Source organism: Microtus ochrogaster, unplaced genomic scaffold (assembly GCF_000317375.1).
Source record: "Microtus ochrogaster isolate Prairie Vole_2 unplaced genomic scaffold, MicOch1.0 UNK155, whole genome shotgun sequence".
In the NCBI taxonomy this organism is placed as follows: domain Eukaryota; kingdom Metazoa; phylum Chordata; class Mammalia; order Rodentia; family Cricetidae; genus Microtus; species Microtus ochrogaster.
In genome coordinates, this window is record NW_004949253.1 from 1634 (window position 1) to 13486 (window position 11853).

The 11853-nt window shown below is 39.2% G+C and overlaps 1 pseudogene; it reads right to left on the reverse strand.

Moving 5' to 3' along the window:
• Positions 1 to 3938: 3938 nt before the first annotated feature.
• Positions 3939 to 7691, reverse strand: LOC113455832 (annotated as a pseudogene).
• Between the last annotated feature and the right edge of the window lie 4162 nt (positions 7692 to 11853).

Below are 11853 nucleotides of genomic sequence, written 5' to 3' on the forward strand. Positions count from 1 at the left end.
AAACAAAAAACAATAGCTAGAGAGGAAATCCAGATAATCACCAAGTCATACTTCAAAAACCTGTACTCCACACAATTGTATAACTTAAAGGAAATGAGCAATTTTCTGAATAAATACCATTTACCAAAATTAATCAAGACCAGACAAGCAAATTAAATAGATCTATTACTGCTAAAGAAATAGAAACAGACATCAAAAATCTCCCAAATGAAGGAAAAACCCAGGACCAGATGGCTTCTGCTCAGATTGCTACAAGATTTTCAAAGAAGAACTAATACCAAGACTCCTTAAATTGTTCCACACAATAGAAAGAGAAGGAACATTGTAAAACTCTTTTTACAATGCTCCAGTTACCCTGGTATACAAACCACACAAAGATACTACTAAGAAAGAGAATAATTTACCAATCTCACTCATAAACATTGATGCAAAAATAGCCAGTTAAACACTGGCAACCAAACCAAGACTACATCAGAAAAATCATCCACGGTGACTAAGTATTCTTCATCCCAGTGATGAAGGGATGGTTCAACATATGAAAATCTGTCAATGTAATCCACCATATAAACACTGAATAAAACTCACATGATTATCTCATTAGTTGCTGAACAAGTCTTCAATAAATTTAACAACCCTTGATGATAAAGTCTTGGAGAAGGCTGGGATACAAGAAGCATACCTAACCATAATAAAGACAATACACAGCAAGCCAACAGAAAATGCCAAACTAAATTGAGAGAAACTCAAAGCAGTTCCACTGAAATCAGAAAGAATGATGTCCACTCTCTCCATATCTATTAAATATAGTACTTCAAGTTCTATCTAGAGCAATAGGACAACAAAATGAGATCAAGTGGATACAAGTTGGAAAATAAGCCAAACTTTCACTATTTGCTGATGATATGATAGTTTATATAAATGATCCCAAAAATTCTACTAAGGAACTCTCTACAACCCATAAACACCTTCAGTAATGTAACAGGTTACAAGATTAACTCCAAAAATCAGTAGCTCTTTTTATACAGATGATAAATGGGCTGAGAAAGAAATCAGAGAAACATCACCCTTCCCAATAGCCACCAATAGCATAAAATATCTTGTGGAAACTCTAAGCAAACAAGCTTGACAACAACTTTAAAATTTTTCAAAAAGAAACTGAGGAAGACAGCAGAACATTGAAATATCCTCCATGTTCTTTGGTAGGTAAAATTAACATAGTAAAAATAGTAATCTTAGCAAAAGTAATCTATAAATTTAATGCAGTCCCCATCAAAATCCCAGGAAAATTTCACAGATCTTGAATGAACAATACTCAATTTCATATGGAATCCTGTACAATAAAGGAACTTCCGGAGGCATCATCATCCCTGCTTTCAAATCCTGCTATAGAGCTACAGTAATGAAAACAGCCTGATATTGTCCTAAAAATAGATAGGAATACTGATGGAGTTGAATCAACTATCTACAGAGCTACAAACACCTGAATTTTGATATATAAGCTAAAACTATAAAATAGAAAAAAGCATATTCAATAAATGGTGCTGGCATAACTAGATACCTGTAGAAGAATCCAAATAGACCTGTATGTATGGCCATGCACAAAAGTCAAGTTCAAATGGATAAAAGACTAAAACATAAAACCAGCCACACTGAACCTCATAGAAGAGAAAGGGGGAAGTACAGTTGAATACATTGTCATAGGAGACCACTTCCTAATTATAAACTCAGTAGCACAGACACTGATAGCAACAATTAATAAATGAGACCGCCTGAAACTGAGAAGCTTCTCAAAAGCAAAGGACATGGTCAATAAGACAATATATCACCCTACAGAATGGAAAAATATCTTTACCAACCCCAGATCTGACAGAGGACTGATCTCCAAAATATACGAAAAACTCAAGAGACTTAACATCAAAAGGACAAAAATGAAATAAAAAATCAGGTAGAGATGTAAACAGGGAACTCTGAACATATGAAGCTCAAATGGCTGAAAGAGACTTAAGGAAATGCTCAGCATCCTTAACCATCAGAGAAATGCAAATCAAAATAATTCTAAGAATCCATCTTACACCAGTCAGAATAGCCAAGATCAAACATATTGATGACAACTTATGATAGATAGGATGTGGGATAAGGGCAACACTCTTCATTGCTTGTGGGAGTCCAAACTTGTACATGTGCTTTGGAAATCAGTATGGCAATATCTCAAAAAATTAGGAAACAATTTACGACAAGACCCAGCAATACAAATTCTGGGTATATGCTCAATCATACCACAAGGACATTTGCTCAACTATGTTTGTATCAGCATTTTTCATAATAGGCATAACCTGGAAACAACCTAGATGTCTCTCAACTGAAAAATGGATAGAGAAAATGTGGTACTTTTACACAATCTTTTACTATGCATGAATAAAAAATAATGACGTTTTGAAATTTGCAGGCAAATGAATGGATCTAGAAAAAGCCATACTGAGTGAAGTAGCCCCAGACATATATAATATGTATTTACTCATAAATGGATTTTAGACATAAAGCAAAGAATTATTATCCTACAGTCCTCAAGCTCAGAGAACCTAGACAATGAGGACCCCAAGAGAGATACACTTGGATCCACAGAAGAAGCAGAAAAAAGACATGATTTCCTGAGTAAATTGGGAGCATGAGCATCTTGATAGTGGGTAGAAGTGGTGAGGAGAAGAAGGGAGGAAAACACAGGAAAATGTATAACATGATATAAATATTCTTAATGTAAAAACGGAAAATGTACTGAAAAATGAGTAAATTGCTCATGTGGTACAACCCACCTACAACCTCTTCTATCACCAGGCTCTTTGCAAATAAGGGACAACTTTGTGGTCTTCAAGAAAATGACAGGGCTTTGCAATGAGGAATCCATCTAGATTGTGATAGTGTCTCTAAGATGACAAATACCATAAAAAGATGAGTTCTTGGCTACAAACTGCCCAGGAATTTCAGATCCCTGCATTTGTACGAAACGGACATTAACATTTTACAGAACATTGAACTCTGGAATACTTACTGCTAAAACTGACAAATGCAACCAAGCTGGACATTCTAAAATGCTTGTCAAAATAGCTTCATTATTGTAAATAGTTTTACTATGGGAGATATAAAAGATTTCCTTTTTATTGATACAAAAGAGGATATTTGACCACACTGTGACTGCAAGATTGTGTTATTTTAAAAAAAAATGACCATATTCAATATGAAGAGCAAGAAACCAATTGAGTGAAAATAATTATGGAAAGTGATGGAAAGTAGGAGAGAGAGAGAGACAGAGAGACAGAAAGACAGAGAGACAGAGAGAGAGGCATATGAAGTAGAAGGGAAAACATCAGGTTGAAGGAGTTTTCGATGGTGTAGAAGACAGCATTCTTTTGAGACAATGGCAGAAAGTCACCCAGTTGCTTTCTTGCTTTCTCTGTCTCTTTGTGCTAGCAGGTTTTCACTCTGGCATTTCACAGGGCTCCTGAGTCTTTATTAGTAAAGTAAAAAGACATAGAATTAGTCAAAACAACATCTACTTCCATACATGACCCCATACTGAGTCAATAGCTATGGGAGGCAAAAGCTTCACTAATCCATGGCAACAGCAGCACAGCAGTAACAGTGGTGGCTGCAGAGGTGCAGGCAACAGCTGAGGAAGAGATAGGATTAGATGCAGATGCTGTGCTGCAGATATAAAACAATAGAAATGCCAGGAAGTTTGGCTAACATTTGAAAAATTCACATTAATTCAGTCAACACCTCCAAAGGGAAAAGCCAGGAGAACTAGTTTGTAAAGCATAAATATTGTCAGTACATATGCTCCATTGTAAATAACATAGTAGTATGGAATTGGGAGGATAAATCAAAAGGAACAAAGAAAACAAAGTGAAGAGGACAAGAAGAAGTAAACGGAAACTTCTCCCTCAGCTGGTGACTCCTATTTTGAGTCTGGACTCCATGACCTTTTCAAGACTACTGTGTAGTTGAACCACAGCATATGCTGGAATCTCACTACTCATGTTCAAATCACACACCTGAATAAAAGGTAAAAATGAGAGCAGACTGCACATATGAGTTAAATTGTCTGCCACACATCAAAAAGAGGAAGACAGGTCCTGCTAAGCTGTGTTCTCTGCCTCTGGTGCTTTGGGAGTCACTGGGATCTTAAGGAAGAATGGGAACTGGAATGTCTTCAGAAGTGTGCTCAGTGTAAGGGAGGCCCTGAGCCTGAAGACAAACCCTGAATCCAAGCCTCATTCTCACCTCACCCCTGAGCAGGTGTCTGTGGTGAGATGCTGCTGTGGTAACCTCCACAATGTAAACTCTTTATAGATGATGAGAATGTATGCATCTCTGAAGCAAGCACCCAGACACCGAGACATATATACACACAGAAACATGAAACAACAGAGGCAATCCTTTACAAAAACACACATACAAGAGCAGATGGGTATCTGTATATTAACAAACTGTTAATATTCATTTTCCACGTATGTCATTCATTCTACTTAAAAACAAATGTCCACACTCAGTTATAATGTGCTGTGGTTACATTGATGCATCCCACTACCCTCTCTCCTCTTTCTCTTAGTCCTTTGACCATTCTGGTCTCTCCTACACTCAAGTCTTTTCTTTTTCTCTTCTCTCTTCTTTCCTGCTTTCCTGCACCAAATCTACTTCTTTTTCTGCTCATCCAGAATGTCATTGCAGGGTCACATGTTCTTGTGTAATTCACTGAGGAACCCCACAGTTTTCATAAAGTCTTAATAGAACCACATTCCCATTTCCACAGCACAGGCAACCCTTTTCCTCCACTCCTACAACACTTGGTCTCATTTTTTTCCCTTGGATAAATGGCACTCATATAATTGGTTACAGGCAACTAACTCTTTTGAGTTTAAGATCCATTTCTGTTGTTATTAGAAATGTTATCCTTATGCTACCTCTTATGCTCACATACACTAGTCAAGGTGAAGCAACCCAATCAGAGGAAGCAGGGCAGAACAATGCATGCTCATGAGGACATCATCTCTCCACTGTGGGTTCCCTGAGCTCTCTGTTGACACCCTGACTCAGAACTTAGAGTTATGAGAGAAATAAGCTTTTCTGGAAAAATAAACTGTTCTCTTGATTGACAAAAAGCATATTATAATCTTCAACAGGGAGTAATGATGCTTCCCAACACAGTATTTATTATTAAATATGATAAATATAACTTGAAATATTACCGTTTGAATCACGGCCTCATATAAACAACACAAAACTAGACCTTTGAGCTAAATCACAGCATTGAATGTGAATCTTTTAAAAAACACAAAGTTTTAAATTAGAGGTATACACTTCTGTGGGTGTAGTGTCGTACTCATGGAGACAAACAGATGGCACAGGGTCCTCTAGACTCATGTGTTTCTGAGCTGCCTGCATCTTCTAGCATTTACAATCTTCTTTGTCATCTTCAGGGAAAGATATTGGCCTCTACACAGGATCACTTTTATCCTTTGTGATGAGCCGCACTTTGTTTACGTAAAAGCACACCCTAAATTTAAAAAGCAACTATAACAGGGCTGTGAAAATCAAGTTTTTGCCCCACAAGAGCCATTCAGTGGGTTCTAAATACAGAACTAAGAAGAATTCATTACAAAAAAGAAAAGAAAAGAACGAAAGAAAAAGAAAAAAAATCAACGGGTGTGAGAGACAACCAGGTATACCATATAGGGAAAATGGAGACAGAACAGTGACTGGGACTCACTGGACAACCAGACTGTTCAGTCCTTGAGCTCAAGGCCCAGTGATACAATTTGACTCAAAACAAGTGGTGCAGATTGTTAGAGAAATGCATCATATGTCAGCACACACACACACACACACACACACACACACACTCACACACACACACACACGCAGAGGATGAGAGAGAAAGAGAGTGAGAAAGAAGGAGACTGAGAGAGACTGAGACAGAGTCAGGTAGACAGAGAGATAAAGAGAAGCCGGGAGAAACACTAGTAAATAATCACACACATCACAACAGGACATAGAAATTCGATTAACCATTTAGACATTCAAAGATTACTACACTCTATATTTGTAGAGTAAATTCTATTATTTATTTATTTATTTATTTATTTCTGTATTTAAGATTTCTGCCTCCTCCCCGCCACTGCCTCCAATTTTCTCCCCCTCCCCCAATCACCTCCCCCTCCCTCATCAGCCCAAAGAGCAGTCAGGGTTCCCTGACCTGTGGGAAGTCCAAGGACCTCCCACCTCCTTCCAGGTCTAGTAAGGTGAGCATCCAAACTGCCTAGGCTCCCACAAAGCCAGTATGTGCAGTAGGATCAAAAACCCAGTGCCATTGTTCTTGACTTCTCAGCAGTCCTCATTGTCCGCTATGTTCAGTGAGTCCGGATTTATCCCATGCTTTTTCAGACCCAGTCCACCTGGCCTTGGTGAGTTCCCGATAGAGCATCCCCATTGTCTCAGTGTGTGGGTGCACCCCTTGCGGTCCTGAGTTCCTTGCTCGTGCTCTCTCTCCTTCTGCTCCTGATTTGGACCTTGAGATTTCAGTCCGGTGCTCCAATGTGGGAATCTGTCTCTGTCTCCTTTTATCGCCAGATGAAGGTTAATATCTAGGAGGATGACTATATGTTTTTCTGTGGGTTCACCTTCTTATTTAGCTTCTCTAGGATCACTAATTATAGGCTCAATGTCCTTTATTTATGGCTAGAAACTAATTATGAATGAGTACATCCCATGTTCCTATTTTTGGGGTCCACTTTGAAAGCAGTGTGGTGGTTTCTCAGGAAATTCGGGATCAACCTATCCCTGGACCCAGCAATACCACTCTTGGGAATATACCCAAGATATGCCTTATCATACAACAAAAGTATATGCTCAACTATGTTCATAGCAGCATTGTTTGTAATAGCCAGAGCCTGGAAACAACCTAGAAGCCCTTCAATGGAAGAATGGATGAAGAAAGTATGGAATACATACATATTAGAGTACTACTCAGCAGTAAAAAACAATGACTTCTTGAATTTTGCATGCAAATGGACAGAAATAGAAAACACTATCCTGAGTGAGGTAAGCCAGACCGAAAAAGAGAATCCAATCTTCCTTGTTTCTCTGAGCAGGCTCTTCTGTGACCCAGATATCTAAGTGCTCTCAGCACCCCCCTGCTGCTTCTGTGTTCCCACAGGGAGGTTTGTGTCTGAGCTCACAGTAGCATTCACTCACTGTGTTTCTTGTACAGTAATACATGGCTGTATCCTCAGACCTCAGACTGCTCATTTCCAGGTGTTCTTGGCATTGTCTCTGGAGATTGTGAACCGGCCCTTCACAGCGTCGGTATACCAGGTGCTATCACCATTTGGATTAATATCTGCGACCAACTCCAGTACCTTCCTGCGGACCCAGTCCATGTAATAATCACTGAAGGTGAATCCAGAGGCTGCACAGGAGAGTTTCAGGGACTTTCCAGGCTGCACTTAGTCTCCGCCAGACTCCAGCAACTGCACTTCACACTGGACACCTGTAAACACAAAGAATTCTGGTTAGAAAACTGACATAGAAGACATTATTTTTCTCTTGCTCATATACACACAACACAAAGCATCTCATCTTTGTGAAGTACCTTTTAAAATAAGGACAAAGAAAACCAATGTGAGCCTTAAGTTCATGATGTGTGACCTGTGTTCAGAGCTGAATCCTGACAGGGAGGATTTGGGAATCCAGGGCTTGTCTCCTCTGCCAGAGCTGCAGGGGCAGGGCAGGGCTAGTATTTATGGGCACAGAGAAGCCTTCTTTGCATATCTTCCTGCAATATCGGGCGCTCTGTTTGGACCTGGGCAGAAGGCAGTACTCAGAGCAGTTATAAGACATCATATACTCTGAGGACAGTTATAGAAATTGAAGCAGTAAAGTAGCTCTGTGTACACATTTTTCTTGTTAGGGATTCACCACACTATATAGCTACCTTTTCACCATATGCACAGGGAATGTTGTGTTTCCACACTGTCATGTCTCTTTAGGATCAATGTGAAATTTAAAAGCTGCACACACAGCTGTGTTTCTAGGTATTATCTCTGTCTGTCCTTCAGTCTCTGTTGGACATGGCTTCTTCATTAGGTGGGTCTTGGCTAGAGTCACACTTGCTTCTCAGCAGAACTCCTTCCCTATTACAGAAGCACTTGAGACTTCTCTGAATATTACTCACTTCTGGGAGATGCTGTCCTATCACCCAGGACCTTTGCAAATGAGATGTTTCTTGTTTCTGTCTGTGTTTCTCTCAGTGTTTGCTGTGGGTACATATTTATATTTGCAGTACTCCATTGTTTGCATTCTGAAGTTCTCCCTATGACCACTTTTTACTCCCCACTCTGCCTTTCCATTTCCCACCTCAATATCAGGAAACACAAGTCTGTCTTCATGCTGTCTTAGGCCAGTTTTTATTTCTACATATTTATATATCAGCATATTGTGGACATTGAATAAATTTTTATATGAAAGCACAACATTTTGGCACCAATTTTGTATTTTCAGAAGACTTTGTCTTTATTTTTCCAAATTTTCATGATTTCTACCCTCTCAGCTCCTTTCTGTCAATACACCCAACTTTTCCTTTCAAAACCTCTGTATTACTTTGTGCTTTTTCCATCTTGTCCTTCACATCAGATGACTTTTCCTATCTGGACTTCCATTCTAGGTCTAAGCCTATAAAACAGAAGTCAAAGCACCACATACAGAGTCTCAAACACACAGTCTGTATTCTCTATAAAACAGAAACTGTCTTTCCCAATCTTCAGTATGTTGTGTGATATAAGATTTCTAGTATCGTAGCACAGATACTGAGAGCAACAATACCTAAATGGGACCCCATGAAACTGAGAAGCTTCTGCAAAGCAAAGGACACAGTCAATAAGACAAAAATTGGGAAATGATCTTCACCAATATCACAACAGACAAAGCACTGGTATACAAAATATATAAAGAACTCAAGAAATTAGACATGAAAATTCTAAATAACCCAATTAAAAATGGGGTACTGAAATCAACAGGGAATTCTCAACAGAAGAATCTCAAATGGCCAAAAGATACTTAAGGAATGTTGAACATCATTAGTCATCAGGGAAATGCAAATCAAAAGAACTCTAATATACCATATTACACTTGAAAGAATGGCTAAGATAAAAAACACTAATAATTGCTTATGCTGGAGAGGATGTGGAATAAGGGGCACTCTCATCTATTGCTAGTGGGAATGAAAACTTGTACAACCACTGTGGAAATCAGTATGGTGGTTTCTCAGAAAACTGGGAATCAACCTTCCTCAGGATCCAGCAATACCACTCTTGGCCATATACCCAAAAGATGTTCAATCATACTACAAAAGCATTTGTTCAACTATTTTCATAGCAGCATTATTTTAATAGCCAGTACCTGGAAACAAACTAGTTGCCCCTCAACCAAAGAATGAATAAAGAAAATGTGGCACATTTACATGTTAGAGTACTACTCAGTAAATTTGCATGCAAATGGACTGAATTAGAAAACACTATCCTGAGTGAGGTAACCCAGGCCCAAAAAAGCTGAATATGGTATATACTAATTCATAAGTGGATACTAGCTACAAATAAAGGACATTGAGCCTATAGTTCATGATCCTAGTGAAGCAAACTAATAAGGTGAACCTAAAGAAAAATATATAGACTTACCTCGAAATTGGAAACAGATAAGATCACCTGACAAAATTGGGAGCATGAGGGTGGAGGAAGAAGGGAGAGTAGAAGGGGAAGAAGAGGGGAGAAAGGGAGGGTTGAGAGGAACTTGAATGAATGGGATAGTCGAGATGGAGAATGAACAGGTATGAGAACAAGGAAAGAGATACCTTGATTGAGGGAGCCATTATAGGGTTAGCAGAAACCTGGCTCTTGAGAAATTCCCAGGAATCCACAAGGAGGACCCTGCCTAAAACCATAAGCAATAGAGGAGAAGGGGGCAGATCTTGACTTGCCCTGTTGTCATATTGATGATTATCTTAAATATCACTATAGAACAACCTTTCAGCAACTGATGGAAACAGAGGCTGAAACTCATATTGGAGCACTGCACTGAGCTCCCAAAGTCCATTTGAAGAGTGGAAGGAATGAGAATATAAGCAAAGGTCAAGATCATGATGGGTTCACCCACTGATACAGTTTACCTGAGCTAATTGGAGCTCATCAGCTCCAGCCAGACTGGGAAGTAACATGCGTAGGACCAAACCAGTCCCTCTGAATGTGGTTGATAATTGCATGGCTGGGGTAGACTGTTGGATCACTGGATTTATTCCTACTGCATGTACTGGATTTTTGAGATCCTATTCTCTTGGTATGTCTACCTTTCTCAGCCTAGATAAAGTAGAGAGGGCCTTGGACCTTAAACAGGGCAGTGTGACTTACCCTCTCTGAGGATTAGATGGAGGTGGGTAGAGAAGGTATGTGGATAGAAAGCTAGGAGGGGAGGGAGTGGGAACTAGAATTGGTAATTTTTTAAAACATCAAATAAAGCTGGGCAGTGATGGTGCACTCCTTTAATCCCAGCACTCAGGAGGCAGAGGCAGGCGGATCTCTGTGAGTTTGAGGCCAGCCTCGTCTACAAGAGCTAGTTCCAGGACAGGAACCAAAAAGCTACAGAGAAACCCTGTCTCGAAAAATCAAAAAAAAATCAAATAAATTAAAAAATATTTCCAGTATCATTCAAATTCTTCCAAGGCTCAGAGAACACTGATGAAGGGGAGGGGGGAAGAATGTAAGGATTGGGGCACAGGGAGGGGTACTGTGAAATGCTGTCTTCTGGACATGACGTGGATATCACAGCCACGGACTCATAATGGCTGCTGTTGTCTGTATAATCCTAACTAGGGCCAAGCCAGCCAAAGACCTGGTAGATAGGGCGGATAATTACTTGGCTCTACCTCTTACCAAAGAGTGGTTGGAAATATATTCTTCTGGACAAGGCATTGAGTCACACATTTTTGAGGGTATGGTCACAAATATGTTTCCTATGTTGCAATGCTTGGGTTCACACCATGCAGATATGGGCACCACTAACTGTGCTTATAAAAGTGCAAGGTTGTTATGGCCCCATTTTTGGAATGTGTGGGAAGAGCTTGATGGGAAAATATCACATGTAGAGATCCTAAAGAATAAAGAAAATTAGTATAGACTTTATAGCTGAGATTTAAAACAATAATTCAGAAAGGAAATGATTTAGGAACACTGGTAAATATCAAATAACTTGGTAGGCAACTTTATATGGGACCATCTTTCCATCCAACTAAGAACTGGTGGGGTCCTCAGTTATTCCTAAACAAAAAAATCTATTTGTAGATAATTCTATACATTATTTTTAAAAATCTATTTTCATATTTGTTTAGTTGCTATTTTACTCTAAGGTGACATTATCCCATCATCAATCAAATTAGGGGAAAACATATCATTCTAGCTCTAAATTTTAAGAACTCATGCTGCAATAACAATTATTCTGGTGTTATATTATACATAGGTGTCATCTAGGTGTCACTTTTATTTAAAATTATCTAGACCAAAACAGAGGAGATATTTAAGAGAAGAGAATTTCAAGGGCATCTCTATAAACAACTGGTACTTCCCTTCTACTCTGTAGTAATAGAAGCGGTGGGGTTGCGTCCCCAGCACCCCAGCCACCTGGCTAGCTTATGCCCCGAAATAACAACACACAAATTGTATTCATTTAAACACTGCTTGGCCCTTTAGCTCTAGCCTTACTAGCTAATTCTGATATCCCGATCAACCCATCTCTAATAATCTGTGAGCACTGGTC